Source organism: Microtus oregoni, unplaced genomic scaffold (genome assembly GCF_018167655.1).
Source record: "Microtus oregoni isolate MIOR12 unplaced genomic scaffold, Mior012 000026F_ref0000081, whole genome shotgun sequence".
Taxonomy (NCBI): domain Eukaryota; kingdom Metazoa; phylum Chordata; class Mammalia; order Rodentia; family Cricetidae; genus Microtus; species Microtus oregoni.
The window spans coordinates 16,895,755-16,917,521 of NW_024543085.1; the positions used below are offsets into that span (position 1 = coordinate 16,895,755).

At 38.7% G+C, this 21,767-nt stretch overlaps 1 non-coding gene across 1 annotated transcript; it reads left to right on the plus strand.

Moving 5' to 3' along the window:
- Positions 1-14,632: 14,632 nt before the first annotated feature.
- On the plus strand, positions 14,633-14,740 carry LOC121463549. The gene has a single exon (XR_005976457.1). It is a non-coding gene; the product is annotated as a U6 spliceosomal RNA (small nuclear RNA).
- The last annotated feature ends 7,027 nt before the right edge of the window (positions 14,741-21,767 follow it).

The window sequence follows — 21,767 nt, forward strand, 5'->3', positions numbered from 1 at the left end:
TTTTCTTTAAAATTTTTGACTATGAAGGAGCTAAGTACAGAGAGACATTTCATTATATGGGCTGCCAAGTGGAACCAAAACGGATATCATGAGGGTATGACTTCAGAATTTGGGTCTAAGGATATGATGCTTTGGAAAGGGTCTTCTTTTGTTTTCACAGAGGACCAGACCCTGTGGATTGCATCTATCCCGATATGGTATGATAGACCACGACCTCCCGAAAAGTTCCTGTGAACACCCTCAAAAAATTACTTCACTCAACTGGCAACTGAGATAAACCTGGCACACAGGTTACACCCTAAATGATCTGATTAACAGCACCCCCATTCAGCAGGAAGCAGTTTGGAGAGAAAAAACTGCGCCCATGTTCCCAAAATATTGTTTTCAATATTTGACAATGTTTTCATGACAATGAGACATATCTGCTCCTGGTGGCACCAATCTACTTCGAGAGGAAGATGGGCATCGAAGAGGATCCTTATGGAGTTGGATAGCCATTTGGGCAAGAAACTGCTCTTGCCTGGACTGTTGCATAAAATGGACACAGAGAACCCGCAGAGAGAGGACTGCTGAACTTGCCTAAAGGTGAGACGGTCTTTTGGGGTTCATGACTCATGAAAGAGTCTGCGAGACATTCTGCAGGACACAGCAGATAGTGACTGAACTGTCTTTGAAATTTCCTGCTTCATGGAAATGTCTGCTGGATACTATGGGCCTGAAGGCTGAAGATGGATGCCCCAACCATACAAAAGAACTTTGGGTGACTATCCAGGCAGCAAGATGTCTCTGTCATTTCGAGAGTTTTCTTATTTCTTGTTTACTTAGGTAGTATTATATCCTTCTGGAGTCTTTGATGGAGTTGAAGAATGAATAGATAGTTATAGTTTTCCTTAGTTATGATCAAAGATAAAATAGATATAAATATTGTAACTGTAATTCTTGCTTGATAACTGTTTTGCTATATGTAATTTTACTATGTTAAAGTTAAAGCCTTTCTTTTTTGTTTAAACAGAAAAAGGGGAAATGATGTGGGAGTAATTTCTTATTAATAAAGAAACTGCCTAGACCCATTTGATAGGCCAACCCTTAGGTAGGCGGAGTAAACAGAACAGAATGCTGGGAGAAAGAAGCTGAGTCAGGGAGTCGCCATGATTCCCCCACTCCAGACAGATGCAGGTTAAGATCATTCCTGGTAAGCCAGCTCGTGGGCTACACAGATTAATAGAAATGGGTTAGATCAATATGTAAAAGCTAGCCAATAAGAAACTGAAACTAATGGGTCAGGCAGTGTTTAAAAGAATACAGTTTCTGTGTAATTATTTCGGGTAAAGCTAGCTGGGTGGCGGGACACAGCCCGCCGCTCCGTATTTCAACAGAGTGGCACCCAAGTTGCTAATGAACTCCACGTAAAACCTGAGAGGGCTTAAAAAGGAGAGAGAGAGAATTTAAGACAGCTTTTTGCTGTTTGTGGGTTGCGTGCCGCAAAGAAATTGTCCTGACTCAGCAGCAGGAAAAAACTGGCTGTTTTAAAATGCCGGCTTTCTGGGCTGTGCCGCCATTGCAATCTCTGTCTGGCTCCTGTGGGAGACAGAGCTTTTGAATGGAGCATTTGGAGTAAAGCTCTATGGCTTGCTTGATGGCAATGTGGACTGCTGTGTGCCTGGAACTGTGTGTGGCTCAGGGGCACCAAATGGCTCTGAGGCAGGAGCGGCTTGGCTCAGCTCTGCCATGCTGAACTGTGCTGGTCTCAGGCAGTAACTACCATAATTATCATAAAAACAGCGCATTTAAGGTTTCAACTGGTCAGGACATGGGCGGTACCGTATTACCTGTACATGGCGCAACTTAAGTTTTTCAGAACTGCTTAACATTTTAAGAAATGTTCCTGGATAGTAAAAAAATGTTACAGATTCACAATAAAACAGATTCAGACATAAAAGACCACACTGTTGGATGAATGCACATAGACTTGAGAGAGAGAAGAAAAAAAATATAAAAAATAAAGTTAATGGTTTAAAAAAAAAAAGGTAAAGTCTTTAAAAAGACAGAGTACAGATAGTTAAGAGATTAAAAGAAATAAAGAAAAATAAGCCACGTAAAAATGGAAAATTCACAGAGAGTCTGGATTATGTACATTGTGTTTTCTTTAAAATTTTTGACTATGAAGGAGCTAAGTACAGAGAGACATTTCATTATATGGGCTGCCAAGTGGAACCAAAACGGATATCATGAGGGTATGACTTCAGAATTTGGGTCTAAGGATATGATGCTTTGGAAAGGGTCTTCTTTTGTTTTCACAGAGGACCAGACCCTGTGGATTGCATCTATCCCGATATGGTATGATAGACCACGACCTCCCGAAAAGTTCCTGTGAACACCCTCAAAAAATTACTTCACTCAACTGGCAACTGAGATAAACCTGGCACACAGGTTACACCCTAAATGATCTGATTAACAGCACCCCCATTCAGCAGGAAGCAGTTTGGAGAGAAAAAACTGCACCCATGTTCCCAAAATATTGTTTGTAAATGTTGTTTTACATTTAAAGGGGGAAATGATATAGGTATGAATAATTTGCATTGGTATGTATTTTACAGTCAATTTTGTTATATGTATATGTATTTCTGATCTTGAATAAGGTGTTGTGATTGTGTAGTTCATTTTTAAAATGTAATGTATAATAGGAAATATAGGTTGCTAATGGATAATCATCGATGATAATAAAGTTTGTAGTCATGTTACTTAAATTTTCTAGATATATAGAGATATATTTCAGATAGGCATTCTTCATATCTTTCAAAGACTGCAGAATATGGCATTTAATGTTTTAATAACTTAGGACTTTTCATGACAATGAGACATATCTGCTCCTGGTGGCACCAATCTACTTCGAGAGGAAGATGGGCATCGAAGAGGATCCTTATGGAGTTGGATAGCCATTTGGGCAAGAAACTGCTCTTGCCTGGACTGTTGCATAAAATGGACACAGAGTACCCGCAGAGAGAGGACTGCTGAACTTGCCTAAAGGTGAGACGGTCTTTTGGGGTTCATGACTCATGAAAGAGTCTGCGAGACATTCTGCAGGACACAGCAGATAGTGACTGAACTGTCTTTGAAATTTCCTGCTTCATGGAAATGTCTGCTGGATACTATGGGCCTGAAGGCTGAAGATGGATGCCCCAACCATACAAAAGAACTTTGGGTGACTATCCAGGCAGCAAGATGTCTCTGTCATTTCGAGAGTTTTCTTATTTCTTGTTTACTTAGGTAGTATTATATCCTTCTGGAGTCTTTGATGGAGTTGAAGAATGAATAGATAGTTATAGTTTTCCTTAGTTATGATCAAAGATAAAATAGATATAAATATTGTAACTGTAATTCTTGCTTGATAACTGTTTTGCTATATGTAATTTTACTATGTTAAAGTTAAAGCCTTTCTTTTTTGTTTAAACAGAAAAAGGGGAAATGATGTGGGAGTAATTTCTTATTAATAAAGAAACTGCCTAGACCCATTTGATAGGCCAACCCTTAGGTAGGCGGAGTAAACAGAACAGAATGCTGGGAGAAAGAAGCTGAGTCAGGGAGTCGCCATGATTCCCCCACTCCAGACAGATGCAGGTTAAGATCATTCCTGGTAAGCCAGCTCGTGGGCTACACAGATTAATAGAAATGGGTTAGATCAATATGTAAAAGCTAGCCAATAAGAAACTGAAACTAATGGGTCAGGCAGTGTTTAAAAGAATACAGTTTCTGTGTAATTATTTCGGGTAAAGCTAGCTGGGTGGCGGGACACAGCCCGCCGCTCCGTATTTCAACATAGCCTCATGCTGTTGAAGAAAATATGAAACTTTCATATAGAAGACTAGTAACTTTTGCCATGTAAGCCAATATGTATTACCGATTTCTACATTAACGTTCACTTTTCTCATTTCCAATAATCTCACTTCGGCTCCCGGACACAGGGAAGGGTTGTGTGTGTGTGGAAGAAGCTGCACGGTACTGCAGCTGAAAGCAAGATATTGTTTCATCATTAGGTTGTCGGAAGCCGTCACGGCTTGGCCACTCCTAAAAAGGAGAAAACTGCTCAAAGTATGCAAAGATACAAGCAGCAAACGAGTTACAAAGGAAGCAGATTCATATCGTTTTACCACAGTGGTCATCTCCAGGCCCTGTGCGCCTGAAGCGTCTGTAACTGTTGTGCCAGTGTGGAGGAAAGTCAGACACTTATGTGTGAGAGACTGTTAAATTGCAAGCAGTGTGTCCTCAATTACCTTGAAGAATCCTCACACACTTCAGAGAACACTCTTTCCATACTGGTGTTTTCTGCAAGACTTACATTTTTTTTTTCTTGTGAGTCTAGCCTTTAATGGCTGAGCCATCTCTCCAACTCCTCTGTTATTCTTGAAAGTGTCATGCTAAATGTTTAGGATATGTATGTTTTCAACTATCCTAACAGTCCACTCAATAATTTTAGCTAATTTTTTACAAGATAATCCTCAGATCCCAAGATGATGCTTGATTCCCAATTTTATTCTTTGCAATTGTGCGTTATGTTTTAAGTATATTGAACTACCAGATATATGACTTACCCCACTACATTGCAGACTCCATTAATATAAGGTCTAGAGAATTCATATTTCATAGCTCCTGACTGAATACCTGTGACATTATTATTTGATCATTAGCCATTTGATTATTAATTATAATCTAATGGCAAACATGTCTCTTCTAAGATAAAGTATATATTACTATGTTATTACTCCACACTGGTGAGATAGCTAAGGAATTTCATTTAGAAACTGATAACATGCCAATTTCAGGAATAGCTCAGGACTTATACATTGTTTCATCTTAAAATCAAGTATTTCTAAGCACAAATTTAAAAGAAACTAAGGCCAGACCAACTATACATAAGTTAGAAATGCTACAAGGACCATAAAATCCCTTTAAAATTATCTTATTAGTACCTGTTGTAACTATAAAGGAAAGAAATAAATGGATGGACTCAGTTTCCTCATTATAACTTAAAAATTATATATATATAATATATATATATATATCTCATGTTGCCATAGTACCAATGGATATACAAAGTGCCTGTCAGGTCACTATAGCACATAGGATAGAATGTTAGATAAGATAATGTTACCTGATCAATAGATTGAATGTTCAGCAAACAAAATTGTTGAGAACAGAGGCCAAGAACTTCATTTCAGGTACCTGGCCAATAGTAACTAAATAGACCTCATTGCTAAAAAGCGTATCCACTTTGGTTGCAGGACATCAAGGAACCAATATGAAACTGTCCAGGAAACTCCCTCAATACTGACTGGCTAGCTTTCATTATGCAGGCAGATGATACGATAGGTACAGAGGGACAAAAAGACATCAATGTCCTTATCTAACATTGGATCCTAGTGACCTGGCAGGCACCTTGTATCCATTGGTACTATAGCAACATGAGAGATCCTGGAGAAACCAGCTACTTTCTGATTGGATATGAAACCTGCTTCATGGGGCAGTTCTATGTCTGGTACTATAAACCTGGTCAAAGACCCGTTACTAGAAATAGAGGCCCTACAGGAGAACCTACTAATGTTGTTTCACTGAATGCTCACATTGTCAAATTGCGTTATTATTATTATTGCACTCCTATGGGCTGCTCTCAACTTATCTGAGAAGCTGTTGTCAAAGGGTGATAGTGGTGTAGCATGGTGGTTGACTGAAATCTACAGTGTACATTCTCAATCACTAGGGGATCCCTTGAGCTCAAGAACTTGATACTATAGGAAACATGAGATTCATCATTACCAAATACCATGATTATTTATTTCAAGAAGGTGCACTGTCTATTGGTCTCATAAAGGACTGGGACTAAGGTCAAAATATTTTAGTGAGACTAGAGACTCTTAATTGTTCTAGTCAAGCAACATGGTAAAATACTAATCATCTTTTGAAATAACTTACATATGTAAATGAGTATTCTTATCACTAAGCATCAGTACATACAAAACACACAAAAAAGCAGCTTTTGATACTATCAAGTACCATGCATGAGATGGTGTGTAGTGAGCCGGACAGGATCACCATTACAAGATGGCACCGACATCCTGTCTTGTTGGAAATAAACAACTCCATATTTGGCTAAGCCTTTGAGAACTGCCTGTCCCCGCTTCCCGCATGCGCGGTGGTTAAGGGTCCTTGGGCCTATCCTGATGCAGTCTGGTGTCAGCTTTTGGTGGCAGCCAATCACAGGGCGACCCATGTGCCATTTCCAGATATAAACAGCTGCCTTAGGGCTCTCGGGCCTCTCTTGCTTTCTCTCTCTCTCTCTCTCTCTCTCTCTCTCTCTCTCTCTCTCGTTTCCTGCCCCTCTCGCTTCCTGCTCCCCATCAATCAAGGGCACTCCAGTAAAGCGTGATCTGAGTAGAATCCTGGTGCGGTGGTTGTTCTTTCTCGCCGGTCGAGAGGTTCAACACAGCTGGTGCCGAAACCCTGGCAACTTCAGTCGCCAGGCGAGGGGCCGAAGAGGATTCAGAACTCAACACACGGAGTGGTAACATCGGTAAGTCTTTTCAAGTATGCTGATTGCAGTCAGTGGGTGCACCTAATAATCCTCAAGGTAAAGATTGGGGATCTGCAACAAAAAGCGGGTTTTCTGCTCTCGCTGGTAGAAGGGAGAGTGGAGGTAATAGGGCCGCGACCAAAGCGGACTGTTTAAAATGAGGGCCACGACCAAAGTGGACATTTAAAAATGGGATTTTAGAATGGGCGCTTCAACAACACACCTGATTTTTCTAGCTCTTAACGAGCTGTTATGGAGCACTTTGGAGAGGTTTTTGGCTGAAGGTGACACAGTTGCACCTTGGTTTGCAGCCTCTGGCAATCTTAATGTGTCATCCTGTGATAGGCTTGGTAGAGATCTGGATTTTGCCGCTGAACAAAATATGCTAAGGAAGGGAATTATATTCTTTTGGTTCGAGTTACCGAGGCCTCCGGATTTTGTAGAATGTGAACAGCTGTGGCTCCAAGGCCTAGCAGCACTAAGGGTCTGCAAAACTGCAAACACAGGACCTGCCTTGAGGACCTACAAGGCTAGAACGCTAGGCCACTCCCAGCGTGGGCCTCAGGGCATAGAAGCACAGCATGACTGTGGTAAGGCTCACCAGCTTGAATGGTCAGGCCCAGCCACTCTGCTCAGCCATGCCTCCAAGGAAGGCTGAGCACATGTTCTTATGGCTAAACAACTTTGTATTTAGGCCCAAAAGGGGTATTGCTAAGTTTTGAGGTAGATATTTGCCTAATTTTAAAAATATAGACATAATGGGGGTCCCTCAGTGCTGGGGAAACTCCCACTCGGGTCATGGGATAGCGTGGCCCCCACATGGCTCGCTGGAGGCCATCCTTGCTGAGGTCACGTGCACGTGGCATTGGTTGGCGGGGGAGGAGTTCAACCCCGAGTGACCGGGAGAAAGAATTTTTGAAAAAAGAGGCCACAGCCCAGTGGTCCAGGAGGGTCATAAAAAAATTTCAGAAATCCAGTGGTGGTCACAGGAGGACAACTCCCTGCCTCGGGACCACGCCCAAGGTAGTAATCAGCTAGTTCCTAAAACAGTAGTACCTGCAGGGGGAAACCCCCTGTTTCTCAAGATTATTCTCAAGATATGGTCTGGCTTCCTCTTGGACTAGTTCCTAAAACAGTACAGTGATAATCTCAATGGGGATGCTCTCTGTTTATTGGGATTGTTATCAGATAACTTTGTCTTCAGCTAGTTCCTGGTGCAGGGTCCCTAAGCAGGCTAGTCCTGGATTTTTGGTTCTTCTCTTACTGCTGGGAGAGTCTGGTTTGTTCAGGTTTTTCAATACGATGTGTGATCCAAAGATGGCTGTGTCGATTTACACTTCCAGCAATAAGGTTTTTTCTTTAACCACATTTTCTTAAGCATAAATTGTTAGCAATAATTTTTAATCTTGATCATTTCTACAAGGATAAGGTAAAATCTCAGAGTTTTGGTTTACATTTCTCTGAGGGCTAAAGGAAACATTTTTTACGTGTCTCTCAGTCATTTTTAAGTTCTTCTGTTGAGAGTTTTCAGTTTAGGTCTGTAACAGATATTTTTATTGGATTAATTTTTAATAACTAATTTCCTGAGTTCTTCATATATTTTTGAAATGGGTAAAAAATGGTTTGACAAAATATTGACTATGATCAATGTTTCGTATACTAAATAATAGATTCATTGATAATTTTAAAATTAATTCCTGGACAATTGTCTTTGCTTAATTCAAAGGCAAAAACTATAATCTTTTCCCAGATGATCATTGCTACAGTTCACACAACTGTATTTTACTAATGTTATAGCAAAAAAATCCCTTAAAGGATTTTATGCTAAATTTTACAAATGGTTCTTCCAATGGAAGAACTACATATATGGCTAATAAAAAAAAATTGTGGAGAGTAACAAGGCTCCTTCAAAGCAACTCATAAAAGTTACAAGCAGATCCTGATGCAAATGGATCTGGCGTGATAACACCAAGCTAACCTTTGCTAAGGCAAGGTGAAAAGGCCCTTGCAATGCATTATGAAAAAACCCAACCTATATATATTTGGGGTCGAGGATGTGTTTATGCTTTTTCACAGAAAGAAAAAAGTTGGATCTGAAGTCTAGGCTACAGACGCCCCACAGAGGAATTCCAGAGGCGATTGGAGAGAGGTCCTTGGTCCGGTCTTCCCTGCCCCCAAGGAGAGGAATGCCTGATAACACAACCTGCTGTGCCACTCTGCAGGGTGTCATTCTGCCTCAAGAGTCCAGGGAGACCTGTCTGAGATAAGTGCCAGGATGTGCTCCAGATAGCTGAATCCAGCTCACCTCACCCAGGAATCCAACCTGCCCTGAAGCACAAATGCTAAGCTGCTTCTGATGCAGACTAAACATCTGTTTTAATCTTTGGGACACAGAACTCATTTTAATTAAAATATTAACCCCTCTTCACTTAAGAAGGGGAAAGATTGGGGTTCCTGTCACTGTTGCTCAGAGACTGGAACTGGTGGTATCTAATAACAACAATGTATGTCATTGTGCTCTTACTGCAATTGATCTAATGATATTTGTAACTGCTTATAGATGTTGGGAAAGGTTTGACACATGCTGTAAAATGTTTGGGTTTAATGCATATGCTAAGAACTTTAGATTTTGATCCCTTTTACACAGCCCTAATTGTTGGCAGGCAGCACACGTAATTTTATGTGGAGTAGACGTTTAGGAAGGAGGATACCTAAGGCCAGACTAAAAGGTGGATACTGGGTTTGGAAAATGCCCTTTCTTCTTGTCTGGAGATGGAGTTATTGGTGCCCAAAACTATATCATTATATCTTTTGTTTGAGGAGCTCCTCATCCTCACAATGTTTCATTAATGATAGACGCAGGGGCCCAATGACGGGAGATATTGTGGATCCTCGCCTGAACAGCACACCATACAGAGGTTGTAGAAACCGGCTCAACATGGGCATGGTACCAGGCATGAGGGGTGCACTCCACATGGCCTAAGACAGGGTGCCCTGTGATCTGCTTACTTTAAATCTCGCTAGATACCTTTTATTTGAGGAGCTCCAAGGACGGGTGACTTGTGGCAGGACATCCCCCAACCTAAGACAGGATACTGGGAATCCTAGGACGGGTAAGGGGGAAAAAAGACCTGGTCCCCACTCGACCTAAATATCATAAGACACCCCTCTGTTTCCAGGAGGGGTAAATTGCTTCACCATTCTAGAGGAGGGTCTCTCCTTGTCCCAGTCCCTTCTCCTTTAGATCTGACACCATGGTTGGAATCTGACTTGATGCCCTCCACTTAATAGCTGCCTGTCTTTATAAAAGAAAGGGGGAACTGTAGTGAGCCGAACAGGATCACCATTACAAGATGGCGCCGACATCCTGTCTTGTTGGAAATAAGCAACTCCATATTTGGCTAAGCCTTTGAGAGCTGCGTGTCCCCCGCTTCCTGCATGCGCAGTGGTTAAGGGTCCTTGGGCCTATCCTGATGCAGTCTGGTGTCAGCTGTTGGTGGCAGCCAATCACAGGGTGACCCGTGTGCCATTTCCAGATATAAGCAGCTGCCTTAGGGCTCTCGGGCCTCTCTTGCTTTCTCTCTCTGTCTTGTTTCCTGCCCCTCGTTTCCCGCCCCCTTTGCTTCATGCTCTCTCTCAACCAAGGGCACTCCAGTAAAGCATGATCTGAGAAGAATCCTCCTGTGGTGGTTGTTCTTTCTCGCTGGTCGAGAAGTCCGCCACAGCGGTGTATGCGACCAGTGAAAGACTAGGTTTCAAGAAGGGGCCACTCTGAGCACCAGTCACTGAATATTCTATGTTCTATGCAAGACACACTTTATGTTAGTAACAAAGTCAGTTATACAGGCTGTACTGCTGCTAACAATGTTGTCTCTTGACTGTAATTTCACCACTCTTTGTTTTTTACAAACTTTTGAAACAATCTGATTCTTTTTAGCATTGCTTGTTGACAATTTTACCCTGCTTTATTCTATCAAGTTTTTAAAACTATTTTGAATGTCTGAAGTTTCCCCTGTAAGCTAAATCAGTATTTCATGCAAGTTTATACCTGGAAGTCAATTGCAATGCAACTTAAACCTGCCACCAGTAGCCTTCAACTATCAGCTCACACTATATAGACTGTAATCCAAGGTATTATATTTACCTAAGATAAATAATTATGAAATATAACAGATAGGGTTCAAATGGGGGAAAATGTCTATTTCTGAGAAAATAGGAGTAATGAGAGACCCATAATAGTATATAAACAACATTGGCAAATACAATTACCAATGAAACATGTCAACATTAATTTTACAGATATGGAAACTTCTGCCCACTTCTTAAAGTCAAGGCCTAGGTTGTTCTTTTTAATGCTGGCATTGAAAGTTGTGTTTTTACAGTTTGCATAATCCTATTTTCCACATGAAGAGAAACTTTCTTAGCTTCATTTGCTTCTCAAAATGTTATAGAGTATTCCATAAATTAACAATTGTGTCAATTGCTTATAACTGCTTTGGGTAAAAACATTTTTTCATTTTAACACATGTGTGTGTGTGTATTTTAAAATTTTACTAGTTACAATGTCCATCTCAAAGAATTCCATAAAAATTTAATAAGTAAATATATAACATTTATTTTGTGACTGATAAACGTTTTTCTCTATTACTGCTAATAATTATTGCTTTAATAATCTATATTAGTTTTTTCTGCATGATTTCCATTAAACGCATTAATCTGAGACATAAGTAATAGGAAAAGCTTGGGGAACACTTCAGAACAGGGATGGAAGTCAGGAGACTGAGGACACCATAAGAACACAGCCTATAGAATCAAGTAAGCAGGGTCATAGGGCTCATAGACACTAAAGTGACAATCAGGGAGGCCATATTATGGGTCTAAGCTATATTCTCCGCATATATGTTATAGTTGTTGATGTTCTTGTGGGACTCCTAACAGTAAGAGTAGAGGGCGTCTCTCACTCTTTTGCCAGTTCTTGGGATACTTTTCCTCCTTTTGGGTTGCTTCATCCATCTTTGATACAAGTATTTGTGCCTGGTCTTATTGTAACTTATTATGCCCCCTCTGTTGATATCCCTAGGAGGCATGTTGTTCTCTTAAGGGAAACAGAAGAGGAACAGACCAGGAGGACAGAGGTAGTAGCGGGAGGGGATAGATGGACTGGGAGGGAAATTGTGGTCTGGGTGCAATGTATGAGATAAGAAAAAAAAGAAAATACTCAGACTAATAGCTTTTATCTCTTTAGATAAATCAAGGGGGAACAGGTAAGAATAAATATTGACCAGCTAAATTTTAAGATAAAATATTTCAAAAAAATAGAAGTTGTTTATTTTAAGAACTTTAAGCTTTAGGTAAAAATTTTATTTCTTTTTTAGGTGTAGTATTTTACAAAACACTAACTTTTTGTTTGAAAGGTCAGGTTAGCTTATACTAAATAGTGCAGAATTTCCAGTGTACTATGCATTAGTATTTTATGAGATAATTTCCATTATATTAAAATTCATCAAAGATGTCCAGTTCTCCCTCTCATTTGTTATCATAGCAGGCAGCTGCCAACTTTCAAAAATGTAATAAGCATAACTGAGAAGGTACATTTTTATGGATGACGTAGCTGCAGTACCAAACCCCACTATAGTGTCCCCCACATATTCCACAGCTAAATAACACATCTCATTCTCACACAGCATTTTTTACCCACTTGTACTGAAAAAGATTGAAGTAATTCTGAAACTATCTTTTAGGCAAACACAATATATCTCTCCAAGTTCTGAGAGCTCTGATAAATGCAAAGGCAATGTGCTTCCTGAACAGAGTTTAAGCCCTTTAAGTCTCATGTCTTTCACGGCTTTACCTTCAAGATGCATTGCCAATGACAAAACAGCAAACATGAAATCATTTTCACAGTGAAACTGTACAAAATCTGACAGCTATTAAAATTAGATGATGTTAAATACAACAAAGCTGCATTAAAAAATAAGATTTATTTCCTTATAAATCCATTGGTCATTTTTTGGGTGTAGATAACAACATACAGTTATAGTTTGGGTCCTCCCTTATCCCCTGCTTCTCTGTTTTTGATAAAGAACTTGGAGTAGTGAAGATTCAAATGTTTCCATGTCATATGGATCATGATGAAAAAATTTTCAATTTGTTCAAATTATCTAATATTTAGATTTCTCATCAATCATTATTATTATAACAGAATCTTCAGTATCATATTTTTTGTTTAGTTGTAGGTGAGTGATCTTTCCTGGTAGCCATTGTTGTGAAGAAAAAGTATGCTCAATGTAGCCATTATCTTTTTTTTTTTTTTTTTTTTTTTTTGTAGCTTTAGGGCCTGTCCTGGAATTAGCTCTTGTAGATCAGGCTGATGGTCTCCAACTCACAGAGATCTGCTTACCTCTGCCTCCTGAGTGCTGGGATTAAAGGCGTGCTCCACCACTGCTCGGAGCAAGTATGCAAGTATTTTATAATTTACCTCAAGAGATCCGGGATTTCTGATGCATTTTCTGTGGGCATAAAACCTTTCCCAATTGAATTACCATGTCTCCTTTATAACTAATCACCTCTATCTTATTTTGTTAATAACTACTTCTTTGTTATTCTTGAAATTATAATATATAATTTTTCTCCACCTATGATCACTTCAAGCCATTCAATATAACACATATAACCCTAAGCCCTCCTTGCTCTCTTTTAAATTAATGGTCTCTCTCTCTCTCTCTCTTTCATTAACTGTTGTTTTACACACACACACACGCAGACACATACACACACACACACACACACACACACAATCCTAAATATTTAAAAACAACGTGCCCGGTCTGCTGAATGTTACTTGAATGCAGATGATTTCAGGAATGATCATTTAGTATTGGATAACCAACTGGAGTACAACACCAATAGACAAGCTAACATAGATGTGGGAAAGTTCAAGAAACCTCATCAGTACACAAAGAACTACAAGCAACTAATAAATGCATCTTTTAGGGATTGTATTTTCATTAGGGAATTTTTTTGTAGCCTTAAACAGTGCTTTCATTTTCGGTAAGTATCACTCAAAAACTATTCAAATGACTTATCTCTCACTTTTTATATCCTGAACTGAGGGATGATTTGAAAGGTATAGTCTAATTTCTGTATTTGGCCCCTGTCATTCCTCAACATTTTTTTTTTGAGCAAAGTCATGAACTGAAAGTGTTCCAACTGACAATGTCCTCCCCTTTTGATTAATTTAATTCCCCATCATTATGTTTTCCTATTCAATGATCTTCAATTCCAGAGTTGTAATAATAGTTTTACTTGCAAAGATATTGTGCTACTTAATTAATGTTTGTACATACTTACAAATATTTGGATGGTAGATGAAATTCTGGTGCCAAGTGAAATATTACAATATTAAAATTAATGCTAAGACAAAGCACATTGTTAAAGGTAATGGCTTGAAAGTTGTCTCTTTGCACAAAGTGGAAAGAATGCATTGATTTCACAGCTTTTATGTACAGTGTAGACAGCTGTCTACATAAAACTGAAATATAAAAGAGAAATATTTTATTCAAGTGCACTAGACATTATTTGAATTATTTACCGTATATATAAATTTGAAATTTTTGCTCAGTAATGACATAGAGTATATACTTTATCAGAAGACAAATTAAAAAATCTTAATGTTTTAAAAGTTTTACCTAAATCATTTCAAAAAAGAAGCAGAGCAATTGTGGGATATTTGATTGTACTCTGACATTTCTAGACGGTGCTAATAAAATTAACTTTTAATCAAGGGGTGGAGCCAATGAAGAGCTGACTGAAATTATTCATAGAGAAGCCAGGAACATGGAAAGGGAAGACAGGATGGAGAAGGGAGGGACTTGGACTTCCTTCTGTCTTTTCAGTCTGTGACATGTAGAGGGAAGAGGTCCTGGCTAGGTCTCTGGTAAGAAAGAGAAGGTTGACTGGTTGCCCATCCTCTGTTTCTTTGATCTGAAGGCTTTCACCCAATATTTAACTCTCAAGTTTTTGTTGGTAATAGGACAATTTGCAAAACACAACATTTTTGTGCCTAATATGCTAGCTTAGGCAACATGTGTACTAAAACTGAAAAAAGTATGGAGAAGACTAGAATAACTGTTGCACAAGGATGACACTCGAATTTGTGAAGCATTTCGTGTTTTTAGTTCATGACCAAAAGGTCATTGGGGACCCATGACTTTAATCCCAACACTCAGGAGTCAGAGGCAGGTGTATCTCTGAGTTTGAGGTCAGCCTGGTCTACTGAGTGAGTTCCAGGACAGCCAGAACTGTTACACAAAGAAACCCTGCAACAAAAATAAATAAATAAATAAATAAATAAATAAATAAACATAAAAAACAAAACTAAAAAATATATATTTTTCTAAATTGTTCTATTACCAATAAAAAATTGAGAGTCAGATATTAGGGTAAAACCATATAGCTCAAAGAAGCAAAGTATGAACAACTGGATAACCTTCCCTTTCTTTCCAGAGACCCAACCAGCACCTCTTCACTCCACACTTCTCTCTCTTCTGCATCCTGTCTGTCTTTCTTATCCATTTCCCTGGCTTCTATATTACTAGTCACCATAAGCTAGTAGCTGGCTCCACTCCCTGATTCAAAGTTAACTTTATTAACACAGTCTAGAAGTGTCACAGTGTGATCAAATATTCTGAAACAGAGTGAAGTGAAGAAAATAAGCTCGGGGCAAAGATGAAACCTTGGTAAGGAAGCCATCACTGTTGAAGTTCTGTGACACAGAGATGTCGTATTTACTGCTGTCATCTCTGCATTAAAATCAATGCTGTGCACACGAGTGACAAACTATTTCAGGAACTGTTGACTGATGTTTCTGTTCCACCAGGTCTCACAGCCGTTAGTCCCAAATAAACACACAGAGGTCTACATTAATCATAAACTGGTTGGCTTAGTAGCTCAGGCTTCTTATTAACTCTTATAACTTACATAAGTCCATAATTCTTGTCTGTTAGCCACATACTTGGTACCTTTTTTGGCGAGGCAGTGACATATTTACATCCTCCGACTTTGGTGACAACAGCAAACTGACTCTTCCTTCTTCCCAGAATTCTTCAGTTCTCATTGCCCTGCCTCTACTTCTTGCCTGGTAGCCCCACTTAAACGTAAATAATTGGACAAGCAGTGATTTAAATATATAGTTTCTGTGTGGTTATTTCGGGAGCCTGGGCAGCCAGGAAATGAACAAGCAGCCTCCTGGAGGAACCAATAGAAACAACTCCTGAAAAGTCACCTAGTAGTGCTAGTGTTATAGTGATAAATATTGTGATTCTAAAATTCCTATCATGTATACATATAATATTAAGGTGATTTATGCATGTTGAAATAAAACTAACCTCACTATTTGGAGATAGTAATTTATTAGGATCCCTAAATGTTTTTAATGGAAATAGATTTCTATCACTTCTCACATGCATATACAGATTTATATTTTATTTCAAAATATAACTCTCTAACTGTTTTTCAAAACATTATTAGTTTCAGTGCCTTAAAATATACTTTATCTTAATTTTATTTACAAATTAACAATTAGTTTAAGATCTAAGTTTTATTAAAATAAGTAACAAGGGGGAGTTAAACCTTGTTATGGAAAGATTTGTGGACATAGATTTCTATCATTTTCATGGTGGGAAATCATTATTTGAAGAGTATTAATAATCTCAATAATAACTCATGACTTCTTTTAAAATAGTCCTCAAGGTTTTGAGGACTGTACCATCAATCGTATTTTAACTTATACTGATTGTTCAGTTGTATTTTATCCTTTGTAACAACTGTAGTCATTTTCTTTGCCCATATGTTTGCAGCTTACTTGATGATTTTTATATGTTTTTAATTGCTTACCTCCTGCCTTGGTGAAATACAAAAGTGGCAACTTGTGTAAAAAAGGGGAGAACAGAGAGAGCTTTAAGAATTGATGCCTATCATGGGGCAATGAGAGCACTTTGGACCTGGCAGGATCACAGAAAATTCTGGTAATGCACTCAGAGCAAAATGAGGAGTTGTGCAGGATTTTGAAGCGAGGAGCCACCTAATCAAACTTTGATTCCTAAATGGTGACTCTGTCCTCTTATATTGTCATGAGGATAGATGTAGAAATCAGAAGAGAAACAATGTAAAATGAATTAGGTGAATAGAAAGAGAAAAAGATATGCTTGTATTCTGGATATGTTTTTCAGGTATCAAGAAAAGCACAATTGACTGGACATGTGATTATTTGGTACAAGTGCACATGTGTGTGTATGTGTGTGTGTGTGTGTGTGTGTGTGTGTGTGTGTGTGTGTATGTGTGTGTGTTTTTCAGGAAAACTATTTGGCTGTAGATGCAAATTTCAGAATTGCTGGCAGAAAGATTAGGAATAAGTGAGATCTCAAAAGGAAAAGAAGAAGGGAAGAACATACTCTGTGCATGGTGTGGCCCACCTCAAAAAGCAGAGATAAGTAAAATACTGGAAGGGTAAAAGGTGAGGCATGAAAGTAATCAGGAAAAGCTGGAGAATGTGGAGGAAAAGCACAGCTCAGTCAAAGGTGAGGAATGCCGCTGCTGAGTCAAGTATGAACTGATTTAACATCAGGGAAGTCAAGAGCACAGGATCTGTGGGACCAAGGCCCAATTGGATTGTATTTAAAGAAGACTAGCAGAGCAGATGAGGATAGGCAAGCCATTTCAGGACTGTTGCCACAACATGGGAGCCAAACAATGCTAAAATAGAAGCCATGAAATAGTGTTCAAGACAAAGTCTGTGTTTTGCTTCGTAATCAGACTGGGAGAATTACAGCATATTTCTAAACTCATAGAAACAGTTCAATAGAGAGAAAAAACAACATGTGAACATATGGGAGTACATAAGACGGGAGAGGATGCCTAGAATTATGTCCTTGAGGAGAATAGAGAGGCTGACATTTAATGCATGGACAGAGATTGTTATAAGAACAAAAAAGATTATACATCAAAAAGAAGAACAGCTACAGGTGTGATATCATAAGGTCTAAGTATAAGAGATCTGAATTAGAAAAAAAAAATCTCAGATATAATCAAGTTGGGTTAAATGTTTCTCCAAGATGTTTACAATTGTCTCATTCCTCGTTCTCATACCTTTATCCTGAGTTGCAGACTACAGGAAGATCTGCTTGTTGAACCGGGATGTTGTCTGACAGTTTATGCTGGTGTTGAGAGGCGCAATTAATTTACAAAATTACTCTTGACTTATTCCAGAAACCTTGGGAACTCCCGTTGTTGATAATTCCTCATATACATCTTGATTTCCACTGTTCATTTTAATTTTGTCTTCATGAATGCCGAATTCTCATTTTGATAAAAGTGCATAAGCCACTATTAGATTCTCTTAAACAATGTATTTAAACAATTATCTTGTCGGCAAGTTATGACATTGGCTCTTTCTTTCTGAACTGAAAATTTTCTTTCTCTTGTTTTACTTGCTGTGATAACTAGGACCTCTCACGGTGTAATACAAGGAAGGTGGAAACCATTCTTTCAAGCTGCTCGAAAAAAAAGAAATTAGAATAATATTTCACCTTTAAGTGTAAAGTCTTTTGTAAGCTTGGGAGAATACTGTGAGTGGAAAAAATATGTGGGTACGACGTCCTAAGAGATATACCTGTGATTTGAATCTTTTAAAGAGATTTTTCCCCCTTTAAAAGTGGGTTTAAATTATGTCTCTATTGTAGATGATAGTTTTTCTGCTGTATTGCTTCTCTTAGTGTCTTATAGAATCATCCTTCCAAGAGGAGGTTAAAACACATTGACTTTTCTAGTATATTTTATATGCTATGTTTACACTTAAATATATAATTTCTCTGAAATTGCTATTGGTTGATAATGACAGTTTCTGTTGTCTTTTGAAATACCTGTAATGCTATACTAGTACACACTTATAGGCACAATTCTTTATGGCAATATGGAAGTTATCACAGATTCTTCTGACAATATCCAGCTACTCAACTTTAAACTTTACATCATTGTTGTATGGCGTAAGAGTTCCTTCGGTTTGTGTGTTGCTTTCATTGGTTAATGAATAAAGAAACTGCCTTGGCCTAGTTAATAAGGCAGAACTTAGACAGACAGAGGAAAAAAAAAACTGAATGCTAGAAAAAAGGGCAGAGTGAGAGAAGTCATGTATCCACTGCCTGAAATGGACACCATTTAGAATCTCTGGTAAGCCACTGCCACATGCCAAAATACAGATTAATAGAATTATTTTTCCTGGCCCCCTCTCCTTACAACAGTTTTATATTTAAGCACTTAGTACCTAGCTTGCTTTTTTATGAAATATGAATAATAATGTGATCAGAATGTTTCTAAATATGTCCATCCAGAATTGAACAGGCCTGGTTATTCAATCAAATGCCAGCCTAGATACTGATGTGAAACAATTTTTGTAGATGGCATTAAGCCTTTTTTTCCCCAGTAATATGAGGATAAAATATCTATATAACACAGATGGCTAATTGTGACCCCTTCTGTCTCCTAGGGCAGTAGCAAAATTGGTCAGGGACATTTTTTCTGAAAATAAAGCAAGAAAGAAACTGCATGGAAAGCAGGGAATTTCATGTATAGAGAGGACTTGACCATAGTAGCTGCTTCGGATAGTGGAGAAAAGTTTTTGATTATCCCATTCCCGCAAGCTCTCCCCAAACCTTCCCTTTTCCCTTCTCTCTCCCCATCACCCCTTTTCCTCAATCCACCCCTAACCCCCTGCTCCCAACTTTTGACCTATGATCCTGTCAAATTCCAATATCCAAGTGGATAAATATGTGTTTTGCTTTGGGTTCATATTCTTATTTAGCTTCTCTTGGATCGTGAACTATAGGCTCGATGTCCTTTGTTTATGGTTAGAATCTGCTTATGAGTAAGTACACACCATATTCCTCTTTTTGGGTCTGGGTTATCTCACTCAGTAAAATGTTTTCTGTTTCATCCATTTGCATGCAAAGTTCAAGATATCATTGTTTTTTACCACTGAGTAGAACTCTAAAGTGTATATGTGCAACATCGTCTTTATCCATTCTTCTATAGGGGGGCACCTAGTTTGGTTCCAGGTTCTGGCTATTACAAATAGTGCTGCTATGAACATAGCTGAACAAATGCTTTTGTAATATGATTGGGCATCTCTTGGGTGTATTCCCAAGAGTGGAATCACTAGATCCTGTGGTAGGTTGACTCCCAGTTTCCTGAGAAACCGCCACACTGATTTTCAAAGTGGTTGCACAAGTTTGCATTCCCACCAACAATGATGGAGGAAGGGTGGATATGGGATCAGGGAAGAAGTTATCCTAACCAAGGGAGCCATTTTAGGGTTGGCTAAAGTTTTGGCTCTAGAGGGGTTCCCAGGTGGCCAAGGGGATTTCCCCAACTAGTTCTGTGGGCAGCAGAGGAGAGGGTACCTGTACTGGCCTTATCCTTTGGCCACACTGATGAATATCTTGCACATCACCATAGAAGCTTCATCCGGTGATGGATGGAAAAAGAGACAGAGACCCACATTGTAGCACTGGACTGAGCTCCCAAGGCCCAAATGAGGAGCAGAAGGAGGGAGAACATGAGCAAGAAAGTCAGGAATGCGAGGGGTACATCTACCCACTGAACAATGGGATGATCTAATGGGAGCTCAGCAAGGCCAGCTGGACTGGGACTGATGGAGCATGTGATCAAACCGGACTATCTGAATGTGGCTGACAATGAGGGCTGACTGCGAAGCCAAAGACAATGGCATTGAGTTTTGATCCTACTGCAGGTACTGGCTTTGTTGGAGCGTACTCTGTTTGGATGCTCACCTTCCTAGACCTGGATAGAGTGGGGAGGACCTTGGACTTCCCACAGGGCAGTAAACCCTGACTGGTCTTAGGACTAGAGAGGGAGGAAGAGAGGGAATGTGGGGAGTGGGAGGGAAATGGGAGGAGGAGGAAATTTTAAGTAAATAAGTAAATAAATAAAGAAAATAAAAACATGGATAAAAAATTAAAAAAAAGGTTTTTGAAACACCAATGGATTGACTTACATCTGGCAAGTACTATCACAGTAAGGAAATGGACCCAACAGATGGATCAAACCTGTAAATTCTTTCCTAGATTCTGCAGTAAAGATCATAGTTCTTCAAGTACTTGGTTCTAGGTTTATAAAATCTTGTGGCCACATCATATACAGAAACATAATGAATAAATCTGTGTTTATGGTAATCACAGAATGTAAAGTAATTTGCCATGGCATCCATATAAAATTAATGCAAAAACACAACATAGTTTCTATACACATTAAGTGATTTGTATGTATAAAATGCTAAGAATAATACTACAGACATTTGGAAATAAGTCTGATTGTTTATAAATAAATAATAAGAAGAAACAAACAAACAAATAAATAAATAAATAGTTTTGAGTGTTTTAGCAGTAAATTCTGCTAATCTCATTCCAGTCATTGAAATCAAGCTATTGACTGGATTTTTCTAGAACATGCTGAAAGTTTGGCATTAAATATACTGTTAACTTTGTCTGAACATTTTAATTTTCTTTTCTTCCTCATTCTGTCAATGAAATAGAAAGTTATGAATTTTACTCTACATTCAATTACTATTAATAAAATCAACTGGCAGTGGTGGCACACAGCCTTAATCCAAGGATTCAGGAGGCAGAGGCAGGCAGGTCTCTGTGAGTTCAAGGCCAGTCTGGTCTACAGGAGCTAGTTTCAGGACAGGAACCAAAACTACAGCAAAACTTAGTCTCATAAAGACAAACAAACAAACAAATAAATAAATAATAATATCTTTGAACCTAAGCTATGAGCACTCTATGAGTTTCAAAGAGTTATTTTTATGTTTTTCTCTTATTTATATACATATTTTTGTTAGTTAAAATTACTTTAGCCGGTTCCCATGCTTTTCTTTCATTTTCTTTTTCTTTTTTTAAATATTTATTTATTTATTATGTATACAATATTCTGTCTGTGTGTATGTCTACAGGCCAGAAGAGGGCACCAGACCTCATTACAGATGGTTGTGAGCCACCATGTGGTTGCTGGGAATTGAACTCAGGACCTTTGGAAGAGCATGCTCTTAACCACTGAATCATCTCTCCAGCCCTTTTCTTTCATTTTCAATGATAGATACATACCATCCTTTGCTGCTGATTTTCTTCTG